Below are 27,355 nucleotides of genomic sequence, written 5' to 3' on the forward strand. Positions count from 1 at the left end.
TGCTTGCCGTGATCGATACGCAGTCGTCGTGCTAGGGCTCAGATAGAGCTTGCAATAGGGATTTCGTGAACGTTCGGGAAAGCGTCGACGGTTTCGTGACGGGCAAGAGGCTCCGGACGTTGATGCGCCGACCGCGACGTGCACATAGGCGAGGGACGAAGCTCGCGAAACGGGTGTGATAATGGCAGCACTAAATCACCGGATCCCATCAAAACACCGAAGTTAAGCGTGCTTGGGCCAGAGTAGTATTACGATGGGTGACCCCCTGGGAAGTCCTCGTGTTGCACTCCTTTTTGCATCCCGGGATACGAAACATCTTCCGTAGAGCTCCGAGAGGATTGTTTTGGGGCTGGAAATTTGCTGTGACCGCTACGCTGTAATATCCTCGCTTTTGAAAATTATTAATAAAGATTTATTTATAAATCAGAGGACCTATATGTAAATATGGAAATTTCAAGGACTAAACTGTTAAGTTGTAAAAAGAAGAAAATAAAGAAAACCGAAAATTCGGTTTTATCCCACCGCCTCCCACGCTCTCTCTGTTTCTTCGAGAAAACAGAGAGAAGCGGTGGGCCGTGGGGAGAAGAAGAAGAGAAGTAGAGGGAGAAGAGAAGAAGAGGGAAAAGAAGAGAGGAAGAAGAGGAAGAAGAGGGAGAAGAGAAGAAAAGAAGAAGTAGAAGAGAGAGAAGATGGAGAGGAGAAAGAGAGGCAGCTGCAGCAGTTAGGGCTGCAGCACCTCTGTTTCCCGCAGGTGGAAACAGAGGAGAGGATGTGTGGGGCGTTGAGGATGAAAAGGGAAGAAGAAGAAGAAGAAGAAGAAGAAGAAGAAGAGAGGAGGATAGCTGCGGCAAGGCTGCAGCGAGGAGATGTGTGGCCTTGGGGAGGAAAAGGGAAGAGGAGAAGAAGAGAAGGAGAAGAAGAGGGAAAAGAGAGGGAAGACGGAGAGGAGCGAGAGGTGGCAGCAGCTAGGGCTGCAGCACCTCTGTTTCCTGCAGGTGGAAACAGAGGAGACGTGTGGGGTGTCGGGTAGGAGAAGAGCAGAAGAAGAAGAAGAGGAAGAGAAGAAGAAGAGGAAGCAGGAGAAGAGGTTGTGATACCTCTGTTCCCAGCAGAGGAAACAGAGGAGAGGGTGTGGGTGACGCCGGGAAGAAGAAGGGGAGGAAGGAGAAGAAGAGAAGAAGAAGAAAGGAAGGAGAAGGAAGAGGAGAAGGGAAAGAAGTAGCTGCGGCTGCGGCTGTGGCAGCTGCAGCTATGGCAGGGAAAGAGGAAAAGAAAGGAAGAAGAGAAGGAGAGGAAGATGAGCAGGGGAGGAAGAAGAGGCTGTGGCCGCGGCTGAGGCTGCGACTGCAGCAGTGCAGCTGGGAAAGAAGAGGAGGAAAGGAAGAAGAAGAGAAAGGAAAAGGGAAGAAGAAGAGAAAGGAAAAGGGAAGAAGAGAGGAAGAGGAGAAGGAGAGGCAGCTGTGGCAGTGGCAGCTGCAGCTGGAAGAGAAGGAGAGGAAATAGAGCAGGGGAGAAAGAAAGAGGCTGCGGCTGTGGTGGCTGCGGCCATGGTTGCGACTGCGACTGCGGCAGTTGCAGTTGGGAAAGAAAAGAGAGAAAAGGGGGAAAAAGGGGCTGCGGACGGGATTGCGGCCGCAGCGGCAGCGACTGCGTATGCAGCAGTTATGTCTGCAAGAGAAGGGAGGAAGGAAGATAGTGCGGTGGAAGGGGCTGCGATTGTGGCAGTGGCAGCGGCGGCGGCTGTGGCAGCTGCGTTTGGGAAAGAAAAAAGAAGGAATGAGAGTAAGAGAGAGCCGGTGACTGTGCCTCGATGTTCGACACGTGGTGTAGTTGCGAAGAAAGGAAGAAAACGGGAGCACAAAATGAAACAGAGAAAGGACACGGAGGAAAAGTAGAAGGATTTGGGCTGGCACCTTCTTTGGATCTTCGGATCGAAATCTTTGAAAGGCAAGTTTCCCACTTGTTTCGATCCTTTCTATTGCAAGTTCCCTGTTCGTTTCTCCTATAATTGCTCTGATATGTCTTATTGCAAGTTTCCTGATCTTTTCTCACTGCCAATTTTATCTCCACATTTGCTTTGAATATGTGGAACTTTGAATTGTTCTAGCCTTGCATTTGTTATATCTCCTGTTTAGACGTAACGATTCGAATCTGTGCAACTTCTGAGATTCTGACCTTTTGATACCGAGCTGCTTATAAGTCTTTGTGGAAACTCTGATTTGTTCAAAACTGATTTCATTGGAAACTAGACTCGTAGACCTTTCTTTGATATATGGATTGAAAGATTTGGAATCCAAACACCTGCCCAGTTATCTGTTGAATCTGACATTATGAATTCTACCAACAGAGATTTTGTTCTACGACACTTGCTTACCAAATTATTTGTAACTCTCTCTGTTGGACAGTTTAATTCATATGAAGCCTGTCTTATCTGAAAGTATAATCCAATGATTATTTCTGAGTAAATTGGAGCACGATTGATAGTTTGAATCATTTGTTCAATGTGCCTTCTGTATTCTGCCAGAAATCGAGCTTTGGTCGATTTCTCATATTCTGGTTTCATTCCTTTGGAAATTGATATCCTTTAGCTTTCTCATTCAATTGAGCTTTATATTACTGCTTTGAATTCTTGTATGCTCTTGTCCTTAAAATCATTGCATTCTTGAAAACTGTTGTGTAACGTTTATGCTATATCGTATTGACTCATATAGGCACATGTATATCCTATTGTTCCTCATTTGCTTTCGATATGTGCCTATTCCAGTTTCATTCCTTTGGATATTGAATTCATCTAACCTTCCTATTTTGAATTGAGCTCAGTATGAATGCTTTGAATCCCTGTATACTCTTGCCTTCATTTCATTCCAAAACTGAATACATTTGTGAGAGATTGTTGCTTGCATCGTATTGTCTCGTAAAGGCACATGTACGTATTGTTGTTCCGCGTGTGCTTCCGTATTATGCTACTTATTGTTTAATCTGCCCTCTTGTATTCTGGTGTTGTGGGATAATGTGAACCTTTGCCAGAAATGGTAAAGGGAGTTATGCATAGAGCCTGCGATGCTCTGCCGGCCCCCTCTGACTTCACCTAGACGTGGGTGGATGGAGCTCCCAGACGTGGGAGACTTCTGTCTGGTGGTCATTCAGAAATGGATGAATCACATTCTGTTGGTGATCCCACTACACCCTCTATATGTTTGATATGCCATCCAGAGTTTTGGTGAGTTATTTCTGTTCCTGCTCTGGATAAGTATGATATGATTGCAACGTCAAGGACGACGTTTGAGCTTCTGTACGACATATGAGTTTGATATGCTCTGAAATGCTTCATTCACTGATAATATGCTTCGAAATGTTCCATATGTCGTTGATATGCTCCGGAACATTTTATCTGCCATTGATAAGCTCCGATATGTTCCCTTTGTTACTGATATGCTCCAATTACTCTGTGCTCCATTTGCTATGAACTGATATGTTCTGAAATGTCCTATCTGCCATTGATAAGCTCCGATATGTTTCCTTTGTTACTGATATGCTCCAATTACTCTGTGCTCCATTTGCTATGAACTGATATGTTCTGAAATGTCCTATCTGCCATTGATATGTTCCAATTACTCTATGCTCCATTCGTTATGGATCAAATATATTTTGAATGACATGATACGTATGATTTGGTATCTATTGAGATGGTATCCTTGAGAATTCTTGTATTCTGCCTTGCATTATGATACCTTACTCGTTTGAAACCGTTCCTTTTGTTCTGAATATGCTTTGTCACTTGCTGAGCCGTTTTTGGCTCACTCCGTTGTTATATAAATCTTTCAGGTCAGCTTGTCACTCTTCGAGATGTTGATTTGGGCTGAGGCAGTGGATAGCTATTCAGAATTATGGGCAAGTCTGGGTGGTTATTATGATATTGTTGTATAAGTATGTTTTGTATATAATGAAATGTTGTCGATGAATCGAAATGGATATACTGTGTAAAAGTGTTAGAAGATCTCTCTTATTTGGAATTTCGGAATGTTAAGTCTAATTTATGACGATATGAACTTGTGGTGAATAGTTGGAGTTCTGATTGTATAATTTATTTAGCTTGTGGATTTATAAATGTTGTTCATGTTTGTCAAGTTGGCTTGGGTTGCCATAAATGTGAATTATCGAGTGATGTGATATATGATTTTAAAATGCACAGGTTTTATGGATGTGAATATGAATAGAATGTTTTTCAGTGTCCTCAAACGTTAGTTTGGATCCTGGATTGGTTTGTGATGATGAAAAATTTTAATATCATGGATAATATTTTGAGGGGCGTGACATACGCTGTCAGTATCGAGGGGCTCGGAGAGAGCTTTCCGGATTGGGGTCGCAATAGCGATTCCGAGATCGTTCTAGAAAGTGCCGATGGTTTCGGCATGTGCTTGCCGTGATCGATACGCAGTCGTCGGGCTAGGGCTCGGAGAGAGCTTGCAATAGGGATTTCGTGAACGTTCGAGAAAGCGCCGACGGTTTCGTGACGGGCAAGAAACTCCGGGCGTTGATGCGCCGACCGCGACGTGCACATAGGCGAGGGACGAAGCTCGCGAAAAGGGTGTGATAATGGCAGCACTAAATCACCGGATCCCATCAAAACACCGAAGTTAAGCGTGCTTGGGCCAGAGTAGTACTACGATGGGTGACCCCCTGGGAAGTCCTCGTGTTGCACTCCTTTTTGCATCCCGAGATACGAAACATCTCCCGTAGAGCTCCGAGAGGATTGTTTTGGGGTTGGAAATTTGCTGTGACCACTACGCAGTCAGTATCGAGGGGCTCGGAGAGAGCTTTCCGGATCGGGGTCGCAATAGCGATTCCGAGATCGTTCAAGAAAGTGCCGATGGTTTCGGCACGTGCTTGCCGTGATCGATACGCAGTCGTCGAGCTAGGGCTCGGAGAGAGCTTGCAATAGGGATTTCTTGAACGTTCGAGAAAGCGCCGACGGTTTCTTGACGGGCAAGAGGCTCCGACCGTTGATGCGCCGACCGCGACGAGCACATAGGCGACGGACGAAGCTCACGAAATGGGTGCGATAATGGCAGCACTAAATCACCGGATCCCATCAAAACACCGAAGTTAAGCATGCTTGGGCCAGAGTAGTACTACGATGGGTGACCCCCTGGGAAGTCCTCGTGTTGCACTCCTTTTTGCATCCCGGGATACGAAACATCTCCCGTAGAGCTCCGAGAGGATTGTTTTGGGGCTAGAAATTTGCTGTGACCGCTACGCAGTCAGTATCGAGGGGCTCGGAGAGAGCTTTCCGGATTGGGGTCGCAATAGCGATTCCGAGATCGTTCTAGAAAGTGCCGATGGTTTCGGCACGTGCTTGCCGTGATCGATACGCAGTCGTCGGGCTAGGGCTCGGAGAGAGCTTGCAATAGGGATTTCGTGAACGTTCGAGAAAGCGCCGACGGTTTCGTGACGGGCAAGAAGCTCCGGACGTTGATGCGCCGACCGCGACGTGCACATAGGCGAGGGACGAAGCTCGCGAAACGGGTGTGATAATGGCAGCACTAAATCACCGGATCCCATCAAAACACCGAAGTTAAGCGTGCTTGGGCCAGAGTAGTACTACGATGGGTGACCCCCTGGGAAGTCCTCGTGTTGCACTCCTTTTTGCATCCCGGGATACGAAACATCTCCCGTAGAGCTCCGAGAGGATTGTTTTGGGGTTGGAAATTTGCTGTGACCACTACGCAGTCAGTATCGAGGGGCTCGGAGAGAGCTTTCCGGATCGGGGTCGCAATAGCGATTCCGAGATCGTTCAAGAAAGTGCCGATGGTTTCGGCACGTGCTTGCCGTGATCGATACGCAGTCGTCGAGCTAGGGCTCGGAGAGAGCTTGCAATAGGGATTTCGTGAACGTTCGAGAAAGCGCCGACGGTTTCGTGACGGGCAAGAGGCTCCGACCGTTGATGCGCCGACCGCGACGTGCACATAGGCGACGGACGAAGCTCACGAAATGGGTGCGATAATGGCAGCACTAAATCACCGGATCCCATCAAAACACCGAAGTTAAGCGTGCTTGGGCCAGAGTAGTACTACGATGGGTGACCCCCTGGGAAGTCCTCGTGTTGCACTCCTTTTTGCATCCCGGGATACGAAACATCTCCCGTAGAGCTCCGAGAGGATTGTTTTGGGGCTGAAAATTTGCTGTGACCGCTACGCAGTCAGTATCGAGGGGCTCGGAGAGAGCTTTCCGGATTGGGGTCGCAATAGCGATTCCGAGATCGTTCTAGAAAGTGCCGATGGTTTCGGCACGTGCTTGCCGTGATCGATACGCAGTCGTCGGGCTAGGGCTCGGAGAGAGCTTGCAATAGGGATTTCGTGAACGTTCGAGAAAGCGCCGACGGTTTCGTGACGGGCAAGAAGCTCCGGACGTTGATGCGCCGACCGCGACGTGCACATAGGCGAGGGACGAAGCTCGCGAAACGGGTGTGATAATGGCAGCACTAAATCACCGGATCCCATCAAAACACCGAAGTTAAGCGTGCTTGGGCCAGAGTAGTACTACGATGGGTGACCCCCTGGGAAGTCCTCGTGTTGCACTCCTTTTTGCATCCCGAGATACGAAACATCTCCCGTAGAGCTCCGAGAGGATTGTTTTGGGGTTGGAAATTTGCTGTGACCACTACGCAGTCAGTATCGAGGGGCTCGGAGAGAGCTTTCCGGATCGGGGTCGCAATAGCGATTCCGAGATCGTTCTAGAAAGTGCCGATGGTTTCGGCACGTGCTTGCTGTGATCGATACGCAGTCGTCGGGCTAGGGCTCGGAGAGAGCTTGCAATAGGGATTTCGTGAACGTTCGAGAAAGCGCCGACGGTTTCGTGACGGGCAAGAGGCTCCGACCATTGATGCGCCGACCGCGACGTGCACATAGGCGAGGGACGAAGCTCACGAAATCGGTGCGATAATGGCAGCACTAAATCACCGGATCCCATCAAAACACCGAAGTTAAGCGTGCTTGGGCCAGAGTAGTACTACGATGGGTGACCCCCTGGGAAGTCCTCGTGTTGCACTCCTTTTTGCATCCTGGGATACGAAACATCTCCCGTAGAGCTCCGAGAGGATTGTTTTGGGGCTGGAAATTTGCTGTGACCGCTACGCAGTCAGTATCGAGGGGCTCGGAGAGAGCTTTCCGGATTAGGGTCGCAAAAGCGATTCCGAGATCGTTCTAGAAAGTGCCGATGGTTTCGGCACGTGCTTGCCGTGATCGATACGCAATCGTCGGGCTAGGGCTCGGAGAGAGCTTGCAATAGGGATTTCGTGAACGTTCGAGAAAGCGTCGACGGTTTCGTGACGGGCAAGAGGCTCCGGACGTTGATGCGCCGACCGCGACGTGCACATAGGCGAGGGACGAAGCTCGCGAAACGGGTGTGATAATGGCAGCACTAAATCACCAGATCCCATCAAAACACCGAAGTTAAGCGTGCTTGGGCCAGAGTAGTACTACGATGGGTGCCCCCTGGGAAGTCCTCGTGTTGCACTCCTTTTTGCATTCCGAGATACGAAACATCTCCCGTAGAGCTCCGAGAGGATTGTTTTGGGGCTGGAAATTTGCTGTGACCGCTACGCAGTCACTATCGAGGGGCTCGGAGAGAGCTTTCTGGATTGGGGTCGCAATAGTGATTCCGAGATCGTTCTAGAAAGTGCCGATGGTTTCGGAACGTGTTTGCCGTGATCGATACGCATTCGTCGGGCTAGGGCTCGGAGAGAGCTTGCAATAGGGATTTCGTGAACGTTCGAGAAAGCGCCGACGGTTTCGTGACGGGCAAGAGGCTCCGGACGTTGATGCGCCGAACGCGACGTGCACATAAGCGAGGGACGAAGCTCGCGAAACGGGTGCGATAATGGCAGCACTAAATCACCGGATCCCATCAAAACACCGAAGTTAAGCGTGCTTGGGCCAGAGTAGTACTACGATGGGTGACCCCCTGGGAAGTCCTTGTGTTGCACTCCTTTTTGCATCCCGGGATACGAAACATCTCCCATAGAGCTCCGAGAGGATTGTTTTGGGGCTGGAAATTTGCTGTGACCGCTACGCAGTCAGTATCGAGGGGCTCGGAGAGAGCTTTCCGGATTGGGGTCGCAAAAGCGATTCCGAGATCGTTCTAGAAAGTGCCGATGGTTTCGGCACGTGCTTGCCGTGATCGATACGCAGTCGTCGGGCTAGGGCTCGGAGAGAGCTTGCAATAGGGATTTCGTGAACGTTCGAGAAAGCGTCGACGGTTTCGTGACGGGCAAGAGGCTCCGGACGTTGATGCGCCGACCGCGACGTGCACATAGGCGAGGGACGAAGCTCGCGAAACGGGTGTGATAATGGCAGCACTAAATCACCGGATCCCATCAAAACACCGAAGTTAAGCGTGCTTGGGCCAGAGTAGTACTACGATGCGTGACCCCCTGGGAAGTCCTCGTGTTGCACTCCTTTTTGCATCCCGAGATACGAAACATCTCCCGTAGAGCTCCGAGAGGATTGTTTTGGAGCTGGAAATTTGCTGTGACCGCTACGCAGTCACTATCGAGGGGCTCGGAGAGAGCTTTCTGGATTGGGGTCGCAATAGTGATTCCGAGATCGTTCTGGAAAGTGCCGATGGTTTCGGAACGTGTTTGCCGTGATCGATACGCAGTCGTCGGGCTAGGGCTCGGAGAGAGCTTGCAATAGGGATTTCGTGAACGTTCGAGAAAGCGCCGACGGTTTCGTGATGGGCAAGAGGCTCCGGACGTTGATGCGCCGAACGCGACGTGCACATAGGCGAGGGACGAAGCTCGCGAAACGGGTGCGATAATGGCAGCACTAAATCACCGGATCCCATCAAAACACCGAAGTTAAGCGTGCTTGGGACAGAGTAGTACTACGATGGGTGACCCCCTGGGAAGTCCTCGTGTTGCACTCCTTTTTGCATCCCGGGATACGAAACATCTCCCATAGAGCTCCGAGAGGATTGTTTTGGGGCTGGAAATTTGTTGTGACCGCTACGCAATCAATATCGAGGGGCTCGGAGAGAGCTTTCCGGATTGGGGTCGCAAAAGCGATTCCGAGATCGTTCTAGAAAGTGCCGATGGTTTCGGCACGTGCTTGCCGTGATCGATACGCAGTCGTCGGGCTAGGGCTCGGAGAGAGCTTGCAATAGGGATTTCGTGAACGTTCGAGAAAGCACCGACGGTTTCGTGACGAGCAAGAGGCTCCGGACGTTGATGCGCCGAACGCGACGTGCACATAGGCGAGGGACGAAGCTTGCGAAACGGGTGCGATAAAGGCAGCACTAAATCACCGGATCCCATCAAAACACCGAAGTTAAGCGTGCTTGGACCAGAGTAGTACTACGATTGGTGACCCCCTGGGAAGTCCTCGTGTTGCACTCCTTTTTGCATCCCGGGATACGAAACATCTCCCGTAGAGCTCCGAGACGATTGTTTTGGGGCTGGAAATTTGTTGTGACCGCTACGCTGTCAGTATCGAGGGGCTCGGAGTGAGCTTTCCGGATTGGGGTCGTAATAGTGATTCCGAGATCGTTCTAGAAAGTGCCGATGGTTTCGGCACGCGCTTGCCGTGACCGATACGCAGTCGTCGGGCTAGGGCTCGGAGAGAGCTTGCAATAGGGATTTCGTGAATGTTCGAGAAAGCGACGACGGTTTCGTGATGGGCAAGAGGCTCCGGACGTTGATGCGCGACCGCGACGTGCACATAGGCGAGGAACGAAGCTCGCGAAACGGGTGCGATAATGCCAGCACTAAATCACCGGATCCCACCAAAACACCGAAGTTAAGCGTGCTTGGGCCAGAGTAGTACTACGATGGGTGACCCCCTGGGAAGTCCTCGTGTTCCACTCCTTTTTGCATCCCGGGATACGAAACATCTCCCGTAAAGCTACGAGACTATTGTTTTGGGGCTGGAAATTTGCTGTGACCGCTACGCAGTCAGTATCGAGAGGCTCGGAGAGAGCTTTCCGGATTGGGGTCGCAATAGCGATTCCGAGATCGTTCAAGAAAGTGCCGATGGTTTCGGCACGTGCTTGCCGTGATCGATACGCAGTCGTCGGGCTAGGGCTCGGAGAGAGCTTGCAATAGGGATTTCGTGAACGTTCGAGAAAGTGCCGACGGTTTCGTGACGGGCAAGAGGCTCCGGACGTTGATGCGCCGACCGCGACGTGCACATAGGCGAGGGACGAAGCTCGCGAAACGGGTGCGATAATGGCAGCACTAAATCACCGGATCCCATCAAAACACCGAAGTTAAGCGTGCTTGGGACAGAGTAGTACTACGATGGGTGACCCCCTGGGAAGTCCTCGTGTTGCACTCCTTTTTGCATCCCGGGATACGAAACATCTCTCATAGAGCTCCGAGAGGATTGTTTTGGGGCTGGAAATTTGCTGTGACCGCTACGCAGTCAATATCGAGGGGCTCGGAGAGAGCTTTCCGGATTGGGGTCGCAAAAGCGATTCCGAGATCGTTCTAGAAAGTGCCGATGGTTTCGGCACGTGCTTGCCGTGATCGATACGCAGTCGTCGGGCTAGGGCTCGGAGAGAGCTTGCAATAGGGATTTCGTGAACGTTCGAGAAAGCACCGACGGTTTCGTGACGGGCAAGAGGCTCCGGACGTTGATGCGCCGAACGCGACGTGCACATAGGCGAGGGACGAAGCTCGCGAAACGGGTGTGATAATGGCAGCACTAAATCACCGGATCCCATCAAAACACCGAAGTTAAGCGTGCTTGGGCCAGAGTAGTACTACGATGGGTGACCCCCTGGGAAGTCCTCGTGTTGCACTCCTTTTTGCATCCCGGGATACGAAACATCTCCCATAGAGCTCCGAGAGGATTGTTTTGGGGCTGGAAATTTGCTGTGACCGCTACGCAGTCAATATCGAGGGGCTCGGAGAGAGCTTTCCGGATTGGGGTCGCAAAAGCGATTCCGAGATCGTTCTAGAAAGTGCCGATGGTTTCGGCACGTGCTTGCCGTGATCGATACGCAGTCGTCGGGCTAGGGCTCGGAGAGAGCTTGCAATAGGGATTTCGTGAACGTTCGAGAAAGCACCGACGGTTTCGTGACGAGCAAGAGGCTCCGGACGTTGATGCGCCGAACGCGACGTGCACATAGGCGAGGGACGAAGCTTGCGAAACGGGTGCGATAATGGCAGCACTAAATCACCGGATCCCATCAAAACACCGAAGTTAAGCGTGCTTGGGCCAGAGTAGTACTACGATTGGTGACCCCCTGGGAAGTCCTCGTGTTGCACTCCTTTTTGCATCCCGGGATACGAAACATCTCCCGTAGAGCTCCGAGACGATTGTTTTGGGGCTGGAAATTTGTTGTGACCGCTACGCTGTCAGTATCGAGGGGCTCGGAGAGAGCTTTCCAGATTGGGGTCGTAATAGTGATTCCGAGATCGTTCTAGAAAGTGCCGATGGTTTCGGCACGCGCTTGCCGTGACCGATACGCAGTCGTCGGGCTAGGGCTCGGAGAGAGCTTGCAATAGGGATTTCGTGAATGTTCGAGAAAGCGACGACGGTTTCGTGATGGGCAAGAGGCTCCGGACGTTGATGCGCGACCGCGACGTGCACATAGGCGAGGGACGAAGCTCGCGAAACGGGTGCGATAATGCCAGCACTAAATCACCGGATCCCACCAAAACACCGAAGTTAAGCGTGCTTGGGCCAGAGTAGTACTACGATGGGTGACCCCCTGGGAAGTCCTCGTGTTCCACTCCTTTTTGCATCCCGGGATACGAAACATCTCCCGTAAAGCTACGAGACGATTGTTTTGGGGCTGGAAATTTGCTGTGACCGCTACGCAGTCAGTATCGAGAGGCTCGGAGAGAGCTTTCCGGATTGGGGTCGCAATAGCGATTCCGAGATCGTTCAAGAAAGTGCCGATGGTTTCGGCACGTGCTTGCCGTGATCGATACGCAGTCGTCGGGCTAGGGCTCGGAGAGAGCTTGCAATAGGGATTTCGTGAACGTTCGAGAAAGTGCCGACGGTTTCGTGACGGGCAAGAGGCTCCGGACGTTGATGCGCCGACCGCGACGTGCACATAGGCGAGGGACGAAGCTCGCGAAACGGGTGCGATAATGGCAGCACTAAATCACCGGATCCCATCAAAACACCGAAGTTAAGCGTGCTTGGGACAGAGTAGTACTACGATGGGTGACCCCCTGGGAAGTCCTCGTGTTGCACTCCTTTTTGCATCCCGGGATACGAAACATCTCCCATAGAGCTCCGAGAGGATTGTTTTGGGGCTGGAAATTTGCTGTGACCGCTACGCAGTCAATATCGAGGGGCTCGGAGAGAGCTTTCCGGATTGGGGTCGCAAAAGCGATTCCGAGATCGTTCTAGAAAGTGCCGATGGTTTCGGCACGTGCTTGCCGTGATCGATACGCAGTCGTCGGGCTAGGGCTCGGAGAGAGCTTGCAATAGGGATTTCGTGAACGTTCGAGAAAGCACCGACGGTTTCGTGACGGGCAAGAGGCTCCGGACGTTGATGCGCCGAACGCGACGTGCACATAGGCGAGGGACGAAGCTCGCGAAACGGGTGTGATAATGGCAGCACTAAATCACCGGATCCCATCAAAACACCGAAGTTAAGCGTGCTTGGGCCAGAGTAGTACTACGATGGGTGACCCCCTGGGAAGTCCTCGTGTTGCACTCCTTTTTGCATCCCGGGATACGAAACATCTCCCATAGAGCTCCGAGAGGATTGTTTTGGGGCTGGAAATTTGCTGTGACCGCTACGCAGTCAATATCGAGGGGCTCGGAGAGAGCTTTCCGGATTGGGGTCGCAAAAGCGATTCCGAGATCGTTCTAGAAAGTGCCGATGGTTTCGGCACGTGCTTGCCGTGATCGATACGCAGTCGTCGGGCTAGGGCTCGGAGAGAGCTTGCAATAGGGATTTCGTGAACGTTCGAGAAAGCACCGACGGTTTCGTGACGAGCAAGAGGCTCCGGACGTTGATGCGCCGAACGCGACGTGCACATAGGCGAGGGACGAAGCTTGCGAAACGGGTGCGATAATGGCAGCACTAAATCACCGGATCCCATCAAAACACCGAAGTTAAGCGTGCTTGGGCCAGAGTAGTACTACGATTGGTGACCCCTTGGGAAGTCCTCGTGTTGCACTCCTTTTTGCATCCCGGGATACGAAACATCTCCCGTAGAGCTCCGAGACGATTGTTTTGGGGCTGGAAATTTGTTGTGACCGCTACGCTGTCAGTATCGAGGGGCTCGGAGAGAGCTTTCCGGATTGGGGTCGTAATAGTGATTCCGAGATCGTTCTAGAAAGTGCCGATGGTTTCGGCACGCGCTTGCCGTGACCGATACGCAGTCGTCGGGCTAGGGCTCGGAGAGAGCTTGCAATAGGGATTTCGTGAATGTTCGAGAAAGCGACGACGGTTTCGTGATGGGCAAGAGGCTCCGGACGTTGATGCGCGACCGCGACGTGCACATAGGCGAGGGACGAAGCTCGCGAAACGGGTGCGATAATGCCAGCACTAAATCACCGGATCCCACCAAAACACCGAAGTTAAGCGTGCTTGGGCCAGAGTAGTACTACGATGGGTGACCCCCTGGGAAGTCCTCGTGTTCCACTCCTTTTTGCATCCCGGGATACGAAACATCTCCCGTAAAGCTACTAGACGATTGTTTTGGGGCTGGAAATTTGCTGTGACCGCTACGCAGTCAGTATCGAGAGGCTCGGAGAGAGCTTTCCGGATTGGGGTCGCAATAGCGATTCCGAGATCGTTCAAGAAAGTGCCGATGGTTTCGGCACGTGCTTGCCGTGATCGATACGCAGTCGTCGGGCTAGGGCTCGGAGAGAGCTTGCAATAGGGATTTCGTGAACGTTCGAGAAAGTGCCGACGGTTTCGTGACGGGCAAGAGGCTCCGGACGTTGATGCGCCGACCGCGACGTGCACATAGGCGAGTGACGAAGCTCGCGAAACGGGTGCGATAATGGCAGCACTAAATCACCGGATCCCATCAAAACACCGAAGTTAAGCGTGCTTGGGACAGAGTAGTACTACGATGGGTGACCCCCTGGGAAGTCCTCGTGTTGCACTCCTTTTTGCATCCCGGGATACGAAACATCTCCCATAGAGCTCCGAGAGGATTGTTTTGGGGCTGGAAATTTGCTGTGACCGCTACGCAGTCAATATCGAGGGGCTCGGAGAGAGCTTTCCGGATTGGGGTCGCAAAAGCGATTCCGAGATCGTTCTAGAAAGTGCCGATGGTTTCGGCACGTGCTTGCCGTGATCGATACGCAGTCGTCGGGCTAGGGCTTGGAGAGAGCTTGCAATAGGGATTTCGTGAACGTTCGAGAAAGCACCGACGGTTTCGTGACGGGCAAGAGGCTCCGGACGTTGATGCGCCGAACGCGACGTGCACATAGGCGAGGGACGAAGCTCGCGAAACGGGTGTGATAATGGCAGCACTAAATCACCGGATCCCATCAAAACACCGAAGTTAAGCGTGCTTGGGCCAGAGTAGTACTACGATGGGTGACCCCCTGGGAAGTCCTCGTGTTGCACTCCTTTTTGCATCCCGGGATACGAAACATCTCCCGTAGAGCTCCGAGAGGATTGTTTTGGGGTTGGAAATTTGCTGTGACCACTACGCAGTCAGTATCGAGGGGCTCGGAGAGAGCTTTCCGGATTGGGGTCGCAATAGCGATTCCGAGATCGTTCAAGAAAGTGCCGATGGTTTCGGCACGTGCTTGCTGTGATCGATACGCAGTTGTCGGGCTAGGGCTCGGAGAGAGCATGCAATAGGGATTTCGTGAACGTTCGAGAAAGCACCGACAGTTTCGTGACGGGCAAGTGGCTCCGACCGTTGATGCGCCGACCGCGACGTGCACATAGGCGAGGGACGAAGCTCACGAAATGGGTGCGATAATGGCAGCACTAAATCACCGGATCCCATCAAAACACCGAAGTTAAGCGTGCTTGGGCCAGAGTAGTACTACGATGGGTGACTGTTAGGACTCTAGCTAGGAGAGTCCTAATTGAGAGGGACATTCATGTAAAACTGTTAGAACTTTAGCTAGGAGAGTCCTAATTGAGAGGGACATTCTGTTAGGACTCTAGCTAGGAGAGTCCTAATTAAGAGGGACATTCATGTAGGAGGTTTTTTCTTAGAGAAGAATTAGGAGTTGTAAGGGAATAGGAGTCTTGAGTAGGAGTCCTATTAGGAGTCTTGAGTAGGAGTCTTAATTGAGTAGGACTCTTGAGTAGGAGTCCTATTAGGAGTCTTGAGTAGGACTCTTGAGTAGGAGTCCTATTAGGAGTTAGGGTTTAGAAACCCTATAAATAGCTATGTATTCATCCTCTTTTGATAAGCAATAGATGAATCTTTTCTGCAGCCTTTGAGCAGCAACTTGGAGGGAGGAACCCCTATAGAGTTCCAAGGAGGCCGATCCCCTAAAGAGATCAACCCCAAGTTTAGAATCTGCAAGGGTTCTAACACCTGGTATCAGAGCAGCGTTCTTGGCGTCTCGCTGCCCTTCCATAGCCATCCATCAGCCCTCCACAGCCGCCCAAAGCAATTCCCACAATTGCTTAAAAGATCGTCACCAAATTCCATCGTCATCTCCACCACCGCAGATCATCCTTTGATCTCCCCGTGAATTGCAACAGGTTCTGGTTTCTTACCTTACTGCTGCTGCAATTTAGTTATCTTATTCGAAAATCCAAAAAAAAAAAAATTGTTCCAAAATTGCTGCATAAACTTTTCGTCGCAAAGTTTTCATCTCTACGACGAAAGATACATTGCAAAATTCCAATCGCATAGCATAGATTGTTTGATCTTGCTACTATAATTTTTCTATCCAAATCTCTATGAAATTTTTATGACAGCTTTGACACTTCCTAATAGCAGATTTTCCTTTGGTTTTGTCAAAAAATTCTCAATATAAACCATTGATCTTTTACGTCTAATCTGCTATACTTGAAAATCTGCACCGTAAAATTTCAGCCGCATAGCACTATTTGTTTGATCTTGATACTATGTTTTTTCTGTCCAAATCTCTACGAAATTTTTATGATTGCTTTGAAACTTCCTAACAGTGGATTTCCATTTGGTTTCGTCGAAAAATTCTCAATATAAACCACTGATATTTTACGTCCAATCTGCTACACTTGAAAATCTATGCTGCAGAAAATTTCAGCCGCATATTGTTGCCTTAACCCATCTATTTGCAATCTTTTTTGAATGAAATTTCTTATACACTTCATAGATCATCTTGGCTTCCATCTAAGATTGATCTACTAAAGAATTCATCTCTAAAAACGATTTTGGGTTGCTGCAAATTTTCGTCGTAGACCGCTGAAATTTTTCGACGAGATTTCTGCTATCGCAACTTGCATCAATTTTCTTGCTGTTCCTGCCGAAATTTTCTTGATCAAATTGGACATCCTTGCTATCATATAAACTGTGATTTTTCTATCAATTCCCTCCTCAAATCTCTCAAGTTTTTGGTGGAAATTTCGTCGAGAAACCGCTGTTTCTTCGACGACAATTCTGCTCTTACAAGACAATACAATTCTGTAGCAAACTTCCACTGATTTCTATCAAACCTTTGCTACCATCTACCACAGATCCAAACCTTTCATCCATAGCCCTAAAACTCTACCAAACCACACCCTCAAACTGCACCCAAAACAGCAACAAAACAAGCCTAAACCGCAGCCTACATCCACCAATCCACCAACCCTTTCGACCATCACTTCTCTCAACCTATACATGCCTTTAACCCAACAACAAAAGAGAGATCTTAACATCACAGATTTGAAGATATATACTATGGTATCTAAGGAGGCAATCAATGCTAAATTCGAAGCCTTGGAGGCACGAATGGAGGATAAGATTCGGATGCTCTTTACCGAACTCAGATTGGGCCGACCACTAAGCCCGAAGAAATCACATCAAGGAGAGAGCTTTGCCCAATCACACCAAGCCCAAATATATGACTTCCAAGAGAGGGGAAGCTCTATGACCAACCCCAACTATTCATGCATGAGAGTGGAATTCCCTAGATGGGAAGAAGGAGACCCAATTGGTTGGATCTCGCGCGCGGAGCGATATTTTCGGTACCATAAAACTACGGATGCATCTATGGTGAAAATTGCAGCTATACATCTTGAAGGGGATGCTATACAGTGGTTTGACTGGTTTGAACATACTTATGGAGTCTTTTCATGGCAACAATTCAAAGAAGGACTACTGATCCGCTTCAGACCAACCGATTACAAGAATATTGACGGACAACTAGCAAAGATCCGACAAACCTCCACCATTCAGGAGTACCAAACCAGGTTTGAAAGGTTATCTAATCAAACTCTTGATTGGTCTCAAAAACAGCTATTGAGGACCTTCATTGAGGGCTTGAAGCCGGAGATCCGAGGAGAAGTTAAAGCGCGACAACCGTACACGCTTATGGCAGCCATCTCTTTCGCACGACATCAAGAGGAGCAATTGAACCATGAAGCTCGGAGGACTAGGGTTGCTCCTCAACCAGTAATATTGAAGTCCTTAGCCCCCCCTACTGTCGACCGAGTCCCTACACCAAAGAGGCTAACAAGAGAAGAGCTTCGGGAGCGATATGCGAAGGGGTTATGTTGGCATTGTGACGAGCCGTGGAGCCATGAGCATCGCTGTAGTAAAGGGGGACTTCTTATGATTGAACCGATAGAAGAAGAGGTTATTAAACATCCAAAAGAGAGCCTTGAATATGAAGAAGAAGATGCAGAAGAAGAGCCACAACCGACCGAAGTTACAGTACATACACTAGCTGGCTACTCAAACCCGCAAACGATGAAAGTTGGAGGCCTTCTCAAACAACAATCGATCACTGTTCTCATCGACACGGGCAGCACTAATAACTTCCTAAACAGTAAGGTTGCCGTCCATATGAACTTACCTATTGAGAATTGCAGCAGGTTTGATGTTAAGGTCACCGACAGACGGATTTTGAAGTGTGATCGTAGGCGCCCGCAAGAGAAACTATTGCTGCAGGACCAAGAGATAATTGCAGAATTCTTCCTTCTCCCTCTTGATGATCATAAGACCATGCTCAAAATTGAATGGTTGATGACATTAGGTGATGTTTCTTGGAATTTTATACAACTAATTATGAAATTTTGCAGTAAAGAGAAACAGGTGATACTGCACGGGAAACGTGGGGGCGACGTAACGATGATTTGCACACAACAAATGGAGAAGGTTTTGCATAAAGCATGCAGCGGATTCTTGGTACAACTTGAGCAGCAAACAAAGGGAGAGCTAATAGAATTTAATGATTCAAACCTACTTCCTTTGCTTGCTGAATTTTCAGATATATTTATGGAACCGTGCAATCTACCTCTTACCCATCGGCATGATCATTGTTTAATGATTCTTCCAAGCAAATCTCCAGCAAATACTCAGCCATATCAGTATCCACATCTCCAGAAGGATGAAATAAAAAGGATTATAAAAGAGATGCTCGAAACAGGAGTTATTCGGCCAAGTTGCAGCCCCTACTCTTCACTGGTGCTACTTGTACACAAGAAGGATGGAACATGGCGAATATGCATTGATTACCGAGCTCTCAATGGCATTACCATCAAGGATAAATACCCTATTCCAATAGTAGATGACAGGGAGCACAAATCTTTACAAAGCTGGACCTTTGATCCGGGTATCATCAAATACGAGTATGCGAAGAAGACATACCGAAAATCGCCTTTCGAATACACAACAACCACTATGAATTTTTGCTTTCTTCAAAAGAAGGTGGAATATCTTGGGCATATCATATCAGAGGAAGGTGTGGTAGTAGACCCCTTCAAAATTGGAGCAATGCAAAACTGGCTAACCCCGAGGAACATAAAATTGCTACATGGCTTTCTCGGTTTAACAGGCTACTACTGCAAGTTCGTGAAAAACTATGGAGAGATCAGTGCACCACTTACTTCCTTTCTGAAAAAAGATGTCTTCCAATGGTCGAATAGAGCCTCTGTTGCCTTCGACAAACTTAAGGCAGCCATGATGATGATGCCGGTGCTAACACTACCAGATTTCAACCGACCCTTCATTATTGAGGCCGACGCATCTGAAGTCGGAATTGGAGCAATTCTCATGCAAGATGGTCGACCACTCGCATACACTAGCAAGGCATTATCTCCCTCCCATCAAAATAAGTCAACATATGATAAGGAGATGCTCGCTATTGTGCGCGCAGCAACGAGGTGGAGACCCTACTTGATTGGTCGACGATTTCAAATTAAAACCGACCATAAAAGCCTCAAGTACTTTTTGGAACGAAAGATATCATCCCCTGAGCAGCAAAACTGGGTAACAAAACTTCTTGGATTTGATTATGAAATCACTTACAAAATGGGGAAAGAGAATGTTCTTGCAGATGCGCTTTCGCAACTACCCGAGCAAGCTGAAGTTTTGGCCATTTCACTTCCGACCAGCGACTTCCTTGAGGATATTAAGATGGAATGGCATCACTCACAAACCGACGGCCAGACAGAAGTTGTAAATAGGTGCTTGGAGATAGCCCAAAGCCACCCACCAAATATGACTACCCAAGGAGGACTTCAGACTCAGCCAAGTGCCATTATTGATCGACGGATTATGATTCGATGACGACGATCCACTACTGAATTGCTAATACAGTGGGCAAACCTACTAACAGAAGATGCCACTTTGGAGAACTATGATGACTTGAAGATCAAATTCCCAAAATTCATGAATCGTCAGCCTCGAGGACAAGGCTGATTTGAAGAGGGCGGGTTTGTTAGGACTCTAGCTAGGAGAGTCCTAATTGAGAGGGACATTCATGTAAAACTGTTAGAACTTTAGCTAGGAGAGTCCTAATTGAGAGGGACATTCTGTTAGGACTCTAGCTAGGAGAGTCCTAATTAAGAGGGACATTCATGTAGGAGGTTTTTTCTTAGAGAAGAATTAGGAGTTGTAAGGGAATAGGAGTCTTGAGTAGGAGTCCTATTAGGAGTCTTGAGTAGGAGTCTTAATTGAGTAGGACTCTTGAGTAGGAGTCCTATTAGGAGTCTTGAGTAGGACTCTTGAGTAGGAGTCCTATTAGGAGTTAGGGTTTAGAAACCCTATAAATAGCTATGTATTCATCCTCTTTTGATAAGCAATAGATGAATCTTTTCTGCAGCCTTTGAGCAGCAACTTGGAGGGAGGAACCCCTATAGAGTTCCAAGGAGGCCGATCCCCTAAAGAGATCAACCCCAAGTTTAGAATCTGCAAGGGTTCTAACAGTGACCCCCTGGGAAGTCCTCGTGTTACACTCCTTTTTGCATCCTGGGATACGAAACATCTCCCGTAGAGCTCCGAGAGGATTGTTTTGGGGCTGGAAATTTGCTGTGACCGCTACGCAGTCAGTATCGAGGGGCTCGGAGAGAGCTTTCCGGATTGGGATCGCAAAAGCGATTCCGAGATCGTTCTAGAAAGTGCCGATGGTTTCGGCACGTGCTTGCCGTGATCGATACGCAGTCGTCGGGCTAGGGCTCGGAGAGAACTTGCAATAGGGATTTCGTGAACGTTCGAGAAAGCGTCGACGGTTTCGTGACGGGCAAGAGGCTCCGGACGTTGATGCGCCGACCGCGACGTGCACATAGGCGAGGGACGAAGCTCGCGAAACGGGTGTGATAATGGCAGCACTAAATCACCGGATCCCATCAAAACACCGAAGTTAAGCGTGCTTGGGCCAGAGTAGTACTACGATGGGTGACCCCCTGGGAAGTCCTCGTGTTGCACTCCTTTTTGCATCCCGAGATACGAAACATCTCCCGTAGAGCTCCGAGAGGATTGTTTTGGGGCTGGAAATTTGCTGTGACCGCTACGCAGTCAGTATCGAGGGGCTCGGAGAGAGCTTTCCGGATTGGGGTCGCAAAAGCGATTCCGAGATCGTTCTAGAAAGTGCCGATGGTTTCGGCACGTGCTTGCCGTGATCGATACGCAGTCGTCGGGCTAGGGCTCGGAGAGAGCTTGCAATAGGGATTTCGTGAACGTTCGAGAAAGCACCGACGGTTTCGTGACGAGCAAGAGGCTCCGGACGTTGATGCGCCGAACGCGACGTGCACATAGGCGAGGGACGAAGCTTGCGAAACGGGTGCGATAATGGCAGCACTAAATCACCGGATCCCATCAAAACACCGAAGTTAAGCGTGCTTGGGCCAGAGTAGTACTACGATTGGTGACCCCCTGGGAAGTCCTCGTGTTGCACTCCTTTTTGCATCCCGGGATACGAAACATCTCCCGTAGAGCTCCGAGACGATTGTTTTGGGGCTGGAAATTTGTTGTGACCGCTACGCTGTCAGTATCGAGGGGCTCGGAGAGATCTTTCCGGATTGGGGTCATAATAGTGATTCCGAGATCGTTCTAGAAAGTGCCGATGGTTTCGGCACGCGCTTGCCGTGACCGATACGCAGTCGTCGGGCTAGGGCTCGGAGAGAGCTTGCAATAGGGATTTCGTGAATGTTCGAGAAAGCGACGACGGTTTCGTGATGGGCAAGAGGCTCCGGACGTTGATGCGCGACCGCGACGTGCACATAGGCGAGGGACGAAGCTCGCGAAACGGGTGCGATAATGCCAGCACTAAATCACCGGATCCCACCAAAACACCGAAGTTAAGCGTGCTTGGGCCAGAGTAGTACTACGATGGGTGACCCCCTGGGAAGTCCTCGTGTTCCACTCCTTTTTGCATCCCGGGATACGAAACATCTCCCGTAAAGCTACGAGACGATTGTTTTGGGGCTGGAAATTTGCTGTGACCGCTACGCAGTCAGTATCGAGAGGCTCGGAGAGAGCTTTCCGGATTGGGGTCGCAATAGCGATTCCGAGATCGTTCAAGAAAGTGCCGATGGTTTCGGCACGTGCTTGCCGTGATCGATACGCAGTCGTCGGGCTAGGGCTCGGAGAGAGCTTGCAATAGGGATTTCGTGAACGTTCGAGAAAGTGCCGACGGTTTCGTGACGGGCAAGAGGCTCCGGACGTTGATGCGCCGACCGCGACGTGCACATAGGTGAGGGACGAAGCTCGCGAAACGGGTCCGATAATGGCAGCACTAAATCACCGGATCCCATCAAAACATCGAAGTTAAGCGTGCTTGGGACAGAGTAGTACTACGATGGGTGACCCCCTAGGAAGTCCTCGTGTTGCACTCCTTTTTGCATCCCGGGATACGAAACATCTCCCATAGAGCTCCGAGAGGATTGTTTTGGGGGTGGAAATTTGCTGTGACCGCTACGCAGTCAATATCGAGGGGCTCGGAGAGAGCTTTCCGGATTGGGGTCGCAAAAGCGATTCCGAGATCGTTCTAGAAAGTGCCGTTGGTTTCGGCACGTGCTTGCCGTGATCGATACGCAGTCGTCGGGCTAGGGCTCGGAGAGAGCTTGCAATAGGGATTTCGTGAACGTTCGAGAAAGCACCGACGGTTTCGTGACGGGCAAGAGGCTCCGGACGTTGATGCGCCGAACGCGACGTGCACATAGGCGAGGGACGAAGCTCGCGAAACGGGTGTGATAATGGCAGCACTAAATCACCGGATCCCATCAAAACACCGAAGTTAAGCGTGCTTGGGCCAGAGTAGTACTACGATGGGTGACCCCCTGGGAAGTCCTCGTGTTGCACTCCTTTTTGCATCCCGGGATACGAAACATCTCCCGTAGAGCTCCGAGAGGATTGTTTTGGGGTTGGAAATTTGCTGTGACCACTACGCAGTCAGTATCGAGGGGCTCGGAGAGAGCTTTCCGGATTGGGGTCGCAATAGCGATTCCGAGATCGTTCAAGAAAGTGCCGATGGTTTCGGCACGTGCTTGCTGTGATCGATACGCAGTCGTCGGGCTAGGGCTCGGAGAGAGCATGCAATAGGGATTTCGTGAACGTTCGAGAAAGCGCCGACAGTTTCGTGACGGGCAAGTGGCTCCGACCGTTGATGCGCCGACCGCGACGTGCACATAGGCGAGGGACGAAGCTCACGAAATGGGTGCGATAATGGCAGCACTAAATCACCGGATCCCATCAAAACACGGAAGTTAAGCGTGCTTGGGCCAGAGTAGTACTACGATGGGTGACCCCCTGGGAAGTCCTCGTGTTACACTCCTTTTTGCATCCTGGGATACGAAACATCTCCCGTAGAGCTCCGAGAGGATTGTTTTGGGGCTGGAAATTTGCTGTGACCGCTACGCAGTCAGTATCGAGGGGCTCGGAGAGAGCTTTCCGGATTGGGGTCGCAAAAGCGATTCCGAGATCGTTCTAGAAAGTGCCGATGGTTTCGGCACGTGCTTGCCGTGATCGATACGCAGTCGTCGGGCTAGGGCTCGGAGAGAACTTGCAATAGGGATTTCGTGAACGTTCGAGAAAGCGTCGACGGTTTCGTGACGGGCAAGAGGCTTCGGACGTTGATGCGCCGACCGCGACGTGCACATAGGCGAGGGACGAAGCTCGCGAAACGGGTGTGATAATGGCAGCACTAAATCACCGGATCCCATCAAAACACCGAAGTTAAGCGTGCTTGGGCCAGAGTAGTACTACGATGGGTGACCCCCTGGGAAGTCCTCGTGTTGCACTCCTTTTTGCATCCCGAGATACGAAACATCTCCCGTAGAGCTCCGAGAGGATTGTTTTGGGGCTGGAAATTTGCTGTGACCGCTACGCAGTCAGTATCGAGGGGCTCGGAGAGAGCTTTCTGGATTGGGGTCGCAATAGTGATTCCGAGATCGTTCTAGAAAGTGCCGATGGTTTCGGAACGTGTTTGCCGTGATCGATACGCAGTCGTCGGGCTGGGGCTCGGAGAGAGCTTGCAATAGGGATTTCGTGAACGTTCGAGAAAGCGCCGACGGTTTCGTGATGGGCTAGAGGCTCCGGACGTTGATGCGCCGAACGCGACGTGCACATAGGCGAGGGACGAAGCTCGCGAAACGGGTGCGATAATGGCAGCACTAAATCACCGGATCCCATCAAAACACCGAAGTTAAGCGTGCTTGGGACAGAGTAGTACTACGATGGGTGACCCCCTGGGAAGTCCTCGTGTTGCACTCCTTTTTGCATCCCGGGATACGAAACATCTCCCATAGAGCTCCGAGAGGATTGTTTTGGGGCTGGAAATTTGCTGTGACCGCTACGCAGTCAATATCGAGGGGCTCGGAGAGAGCTTTCCGGATTGGGGTCGCAAAAGCGATTCCGAGATCGTTCTAGAAAGTGCCGATGGTTTCGGCACGTGCTTGCCGTGATCGATACGCAGTCGTCGGGCTAGGGCTCGGAGAGAGCTTGCAATAGGGATTTCGTGAACGTTCGAGAAAGCGCCGACGGTTTCGTGACGGGCAAGAGGCTCCGGACGTTGATGCGCCGAACGCGACGTGCACATAGGCGAGGGACGAAGCTCGCGAAACGGGTGCGATAATGGCAGCACTAAATCACCGGATCCCATCAAAACACCGAAGTTAAGCATGCTTGGGCCAGAGTAGTACTACGATGGGTGACCCCCTGGGAAGTCCTCGTGTTGCACTCCTTTTTGCATCCCGGGATACGAAACATCTCCCGTAGAGCTCCGAGAGGATTGTTTTGGGGCTGGAAATTTGCTGTGACCGCTACGCTGTCAGTATCGAGGGGCTTGGAGAGAGCTTTCCGGATTGGGGTCACAATAGCGATTCCGAGATCGTTCTAGAAAGTGCCGATGGTTTCGGCACGTGCTTGCTGTGATCGATAAGCAGTCGTCGGGCTAGGGCTCGGAGAGAGCTTGTAATAGGGATTTCGTGAACGTTCGAGAAAGCGCCGACGGTTTCGTGACGGGCAAGAGGCTCCGGACGTTGATGCGCCGACCGCGACGTGCACATAGGCGAGGGACAAAGCTCGCGAAACGGGTGTGATAATGGCAGCACTAAATCACCGGATCCCATAAAAACACCGAAGTTAAGCGTGCTTGGGCCAGAGTAGTACTACGATGGGTGACCCCCTGGGAAGTCCTCGTGTTGCACTCCTTTTTGCATCCCGAGATACGAAACATCTCCCGTAGAGCTCCGAGAGGATTGTTTTGGGGCTGGAAATTTGCTGTGACCACTACGCAGTCAGTATCGAGGGGCTCGGAGAGAGCTTTCCGGATTGGGGTCGCAATAGCGATTCCGAGATCGTTCAAGAAAGTGCCGATGGTTTCAGCACGTGCTTGCCGTGATCGATACGCAGTCATCGGGCTAGGGCTCGGAGAGAGCTTGCAATAGGGATTTCGTGAACGTTCGAGAAAGCGCCGACGGTTTCGTGACGGGCAAGAGGCTCCGACCGTTGATGCGCCGACCGCGATGTGCACATAGGCGAGGGACGAAGCTCACGAAATGGGTGCGATAATGGCAGCACTAAATCACCGGATCCCATCAAAACACCGAAGTTAAGCGTGCTTGGGCCAGAGTAGTACTACGATGGGTGACCCCCTGGGAAGTCCTCGTGTTGCACTCCTTTTTGCATCCCGTGATACGAAACATCTCCCGTAGATCTCCTAGAGGATTGTTTTGGGGCTGGAAATTTGCTGTGACCGCTACGCAGTCAGTATCGAGGGGCTCGGAGAGAGCTTTCCGGATCGGGGTCGCAATAGCGATTCCGAGATCGTTCAAGAAAGTGCCGATGGTTTCGGCACGTGCTTGCCATGATCGATACGCAGTCGTCGGGCTAGGGCTCGGAGAGAGCTTGCAATAGGGATTTCGTGAACATTCGAGAAAGCGCCGACGGTTTCGTGACGGGCAAGAGGCTCCGACCGTTGATGCGCCGACCGCGACGTGCACATAGGCGAGGGACGAAGCTCACGAAATGGGTGCGATAATGGCAGCACTAAATCACCGGATCCCATCAAAACACCGAAGTTAAGCGTGCTTGGGCCAGAGTAGTACTACGATGGGTGACCCCCTGGGAAGTCCTCGTGTTGCACTCCTTTTTGCATCCCGGGATACGAAACATCTCCCGTAAAGCTCCGAGAGGATTGTTTTGGGGCTAGAAATTTGCTGTGACCGCTACGCAGTCAGTATCGAGGGGCTCGGAGAGAGCTTTCCGGATTGGGGTCGCAATAGCGATTCCGAGATCGTTCATGAAAGTGCCGATGGTTTCGGCACGTGCTTGCCGTGATCGATACGCAGTCGTCGGGCTAGGGCTCGGAGAGAGCTTGCAATAGGGATTTCGTGAACGTTCGAGAAAGCGCCGACGGTTTCGTGACGGGCAAGAGGCTCCGGACGTTGATGCGCCGACCGCGACGTGCACATAGGCGAGGGAAGAAGCTCGCGAAACGGGTGTGATAATGGCAGCACTAAATCACCGGATCCCATCAAAACACCGAAGTTAAGCGTGCTTGGGCCAGAGTAGTACTACGATGGGTGACCCCCTGGGAAGTCCTCGTGTTGCACTCCTTTTTGCATCCCGAGATACGAAACATCTCCCGTAGAGCTCCGAGAGGATTCTTTTGGGGCTGGAAATTTGCTGTGACCACTACGCAGTCAGTATCGAGGGGCTCGGAGAGAGCTTTCCGGATTGGGGTCGCAATAGCGATTCCGAGATCGTTCAAGAAAGTGCCGATGGTTTCGGCACGTGCTTGCCGTGATCGATACGCAGTCGTCGGGCTAGGGCTCGGAGAGAGCTTGCAATAGGGATTTCGTGAACGTTCGAGAAAGCGCCGACGGTTTCGTGACGGGCAAGAGGCTCCGACAGTTGATGCGCCGACCGCGACGTGCACATAGGCGAGGGACGAAGCTCACGAAATGGGTGCGATAATGGCAGCACTAAATCACCGGATCCCATCAAAACACCGAAGTTAAGCGTGCTTGGGCCAGAGTAGTACTACGATGGGTGACCCCCTGGGAAGTCCTCGTGTTGCACTCGTTTTTGCATCCCGGGATACGAAACATCTCCCGTAGAGCTCCGAGAGGATTGTTTTGGGGCTGGAAATTTGCTGTGACCGCTACGCTGTCAGTATCGAGGGGCTTGGAGAGAGCTTTCCGGATTGGGGTCACAATAGCGATTCCGAGATCGTTCTAGAAAGTGCCGATGGTTTCGGCACGTGCTTGCCGTGATCGATACGCAGTCGTCGGGCTAGGGCTCGGAGAGAGCTTGCAATAGGGATTTCGTGAACGTTCGAGAAAGCGCCGACGGTTCCGTGACGGGCAAGAGGCTCCGGACGTTGATGCGCCGAACGCGACGTGCACATAGGCGACGGACGAAGCTCGCGAAACGGGTGCGATAATGGCAGCACTAAATTACCGGATCCCATCAAAACACCGAAGTTAAGCGTGCTTGGGCCAGAGTAGTACTACGATGGGTGACCCCCTGGGAAGTCCTCGTGTTGCACTCCTT

At 50.8% G+C, this 27,355-nt stretch overlaps 4 non-coding genes and 34 pseudogenes across 4 annotated transcripts; all 38 read left to right on the forward strand.

The window, feature by feature from the left end:
- The first annotated feature begins 171 nt into the window (after window positions 1–171).
- LOC135602724 (5S ribosomal RNA) lies at window positions 172–290 on the forward strand (annotated as a pseudogene).
- A 4,296-nt stretch (window positions 291–4,586) lies between these two features.
- Window positions 4,587–4,705, forward strand: LOC135601860 (5S ribosomal RNA; annotated as a pseudogene).
- A 350-nt stretch (window positions 4,706–5,055) lies between these two features.
- On the forward strand, window positions 5,056–5,174 carry LOC135602485 (5S ribosomal RNA; annotated as a pseudogene).
- Window positions 5,175–5,524: 350 nt separating this feature from the next.
- Window positions 5,525–5,643, forward strand: LOC135601861 (5S ribosomal RNA; annotated as a pseudogene).
- A 350-nt stretch (window positions 5,644–5,993) lies between these two features.
- Window positions 5,994–6,112, forward strand: LOC135601504 (5S ribosomal RNA). The gene has a single exon (XR_010483796.1). It is a non-coding gene; the product is annotated as a 5S ribosomal RNA (ribosomal RNA).
- Window positions 6,113–6,462: 350 nt separating this feature from the next.
- On the forward strand, window positions 6,463–6,581 carry LOC135601863 (5S ribosomal RNA; annotated as a pseudogene).
- A 350-nt stretch (window positions 6,582–6,931) lies between these two features.
- LOC135602546 (5S ribosomal RNA) lies at window positions 6,932–7,050 on the forward strand (annotated as a pseudogene).
- A 350-nt stretch (window positions 7,051–7,400) lies between these two features.
- Window positions 7,401–7,518, forward strand: LOC135604195 (5S ribosomal RNA; annotated as a pseudogene).
- Window positions 7,519–7,868: 350 nt separating this feature from the next.
- LOC135601229 (5S ribosomal RNA) lies at window positions 7,869–7,987 on the forward strand. The gene has a single exon (XR_010483529.1). It is a non-coding gene; the product is annotated as a 5S ribosomal RNA (ribosomal RNA).
- A 350-nt stretch (window positions 7,988–8,337) lies between these two features.
- Window positions 8,338–8,456, forward strand: LOC135603552 (5S ribosomal RNA; annotated as a pseudogene).
- Window positions 8,457–8,806: 350 nt separating this feature from the next.
- Window positions 8,807–8,925, forward strand: LOC135603082 (5S ribosomal RNA; annotated as a pseudogene).
- Window positions 8,926–9,275: 350 nt separating this feature from the next.
- Window positions 9,276–9,394, forward strand: LOC135604116 (5S ribosomal RNA; annotated as a pseudogene).
- Window positions 9,395–9,743: 349 nt separating this feature from the next.
- LOC135602702 (5S ribosomal RNA) lies at window positions 9,744–9,862 on the forward strand (annotated as a pseudogene).
- Window positions 9,863–10,212: 350 nt separating this feature from the next.
- LOC135603083 (5S ribosomal RNA) lies at window positions 10,213–10,331 on the forward strand (annotated as a pseudogene).
- Window positions 10,332–10,681: 350 nt separating this feature from the next.
- LOC135601864 (5S ribosomal RNA) lies at window positions 10,682–10,800 on the forward strand (annotated as a pseudogene).
- Window positions 10,801–11,150: 350 nt separating this feature from the next.
- On the forward strand, window positions 11,151–11,269 carry LOC135603125 (5S ribosomal RNA; annotated as a pseudogene).
- A 349-nt stretch (window positions 11,270–11,618) lies between these two features.
- On the forward strand, window positions 11,619–11,737 carry LOC135602703 (5S ribosomal RNA; annotated as a pseudogene).
- Window positions 11,738–12,087: 350 nt separating this feature from the next.
- LOC135603084 (5S ribosomal RNA) lies at window positions 12,088–12,206 on the forward strand (annotated as a pseudogene).
- A 350-nt stretch (window positions 12,207–12,556) lies between these two features.
- Window positions 12,557–12,675, forward strand: LOC135601865 (5S ribosomal RNA; annotated as a pseudogene).
- Window positions 12,676–13,025: 350 nt separating this feature from the next.
- On the forward strand, window positions 13,026–13,144 carry LOC135603330 (5S ribosomal RNA; annotated as a pseudogene).
- A 349-nt stretch (window positions 13,145–13,493) lies between these two features.
- LOC135602704 (5S ribosomal RNA) lies at window positions 13,494–13,612 on the forward strand (annotated as a pseudogene).
- Window positions 13,613–13,962: 350 nt separating this feature from the next.
- Window positions 13,963–14,081, forward strand: LOC135603085 (5S ribosomal RNA; annotated as a pseudogene).
- A 350-nt stretch (window positions 14,082–14,431) lies between these two features.
- Window positions 14,432–14,550, forward strand: LOC135601866 (5S ribosomal RNA; annotated as a pseudogene).
- Window positions 14,551–20,669: 6,119 nt separating this feature from the next.
- On the forward strand, window positions 20,670–20,788 carry LOC135601867 (5S ribosomal RNA; annotated as a pseudogene).
- A 350-nt stretch (window positions 20,789–21,138) lies between these two features.
- LOC135603126 (5S ribosomal RNA) lies at window positions 21,139–21,257 on the forward strand (annotated as a pseudogene).
- A 349-nt stretch (window positions 21,258–21,606) lies between these two features.
- On the forward strand, window positions 21,607–21,725 carry LOC135602705 (5S ribosomal RNA; annotated as a pseudogene).
- Window positions 21,726–22,075: 350 nt separating this feature from the next.
- Window positions 22,076–22,194, forward strand: LOC135599214 (5S ribosomal RNA; annotated as a pseudogene).
- A 350-nt stretch (window positions 22,195–22,544) lies between these two features.
- Window positions 22,545–22,663, forward strand: LOC135601868 (5S ribosomal RNA; annotated as a pseudogene).
- A 350-nt stretch (window positions 22,664–23,013) lies between these two features.
- On the forward strand, window positions 23,014–23,132 carry LOC135603812 (5S ribosomal RNA; annotated as a pseudogene).
- A 350-nt stretch (window positions 23,133–23,482) lies between these two features.
- Window positions 23,483–23,601, forward strand: LOC135601869 (5S ribosomal RNA; annotated as a pseudogene).
- A 350-nt stretch (window positions 23,602–23,951) lies between these two features.
- LOC135603087 (5S ribosomal RNA) lies at window positions 23,952–24,070 on the forward strand (annotated as a pseudogene).
- Window positions 24,071–24,420: 350 nt separating this feature from the next.
- Window positions 24,421–24,539, forward strand: LOC135602487 (5S ribosomal RNA; annotated as a pseudogene).
- A 350-nt stretch (window positions 24,540–24,889) lies between these two features.
- On the forward strand, window positions 24,890–25,008 carry LOC135602463 (5S ribosomal RNA; annotated as a pseudogene).
- Window positions 25,009–25,358: 350 nt separating this feature from the next.
- Window positions 25,359–25,477, forward strand: LOC135601505 (5S ribosomal RNA). Its single transcript, XR_010483797.1, has one exon. It is a non-coding gene; the product is annotated as a 5S ribosomal RNA (ribosomal RNA).
- Window positions 25,478–25,827: 350 nt separating this feature from the next.
- On the forward strand, window positions 25,828–25,946 carry LOC135601506 (5S ribosomal RNA). Its single transcript, XR_010483798.1, has one exon. It is a non-coding gene; the product is annotated as a 5S ribosomal RNA (ribosomal RNA).
- A 350-nt stretch (window positions 25,947–26,296) lies between these two features.
- Window positions 26,297–26,415, forward strand: LOC135601870 (5S ribosomal RNA; annotated as a pseudogene).
- A 350-nt stretch (window positions 26,416–26,765) lies between these two features.
- On the forward strand, window positions 26,766–26,884 carry LOC135602022 (5S ribosomal RNA; annotated as a pseudogene).
- A 350-nt stretch (window positions 26,885–27,234) lies between these two features.
- Window positions 27,235–27,353, forward strand: LOC135602050 (5S ribosomal RNA; annotated as a pseudogene).
- Window positions 27,354–27,355: the final 2 nt, after the last annotated feature.

Source organism: Musa acuminata, chromosome BXJ2-1 (assembly GCF_036884655.1).
Source record: "Musa acuminata AAA Group cultivar baxijiao chromosome BXJ2-1, Cavendish_Baxijiao_AAA, whole genome shotgun sequence".
Taxonomy (NCBI): domain Eukaryota; kingdom Viridiplantae; phylum Streptophyta; class Magnoliopsida; order Zingiberales; family Musaceae; genus Musa; species Musa acuminata.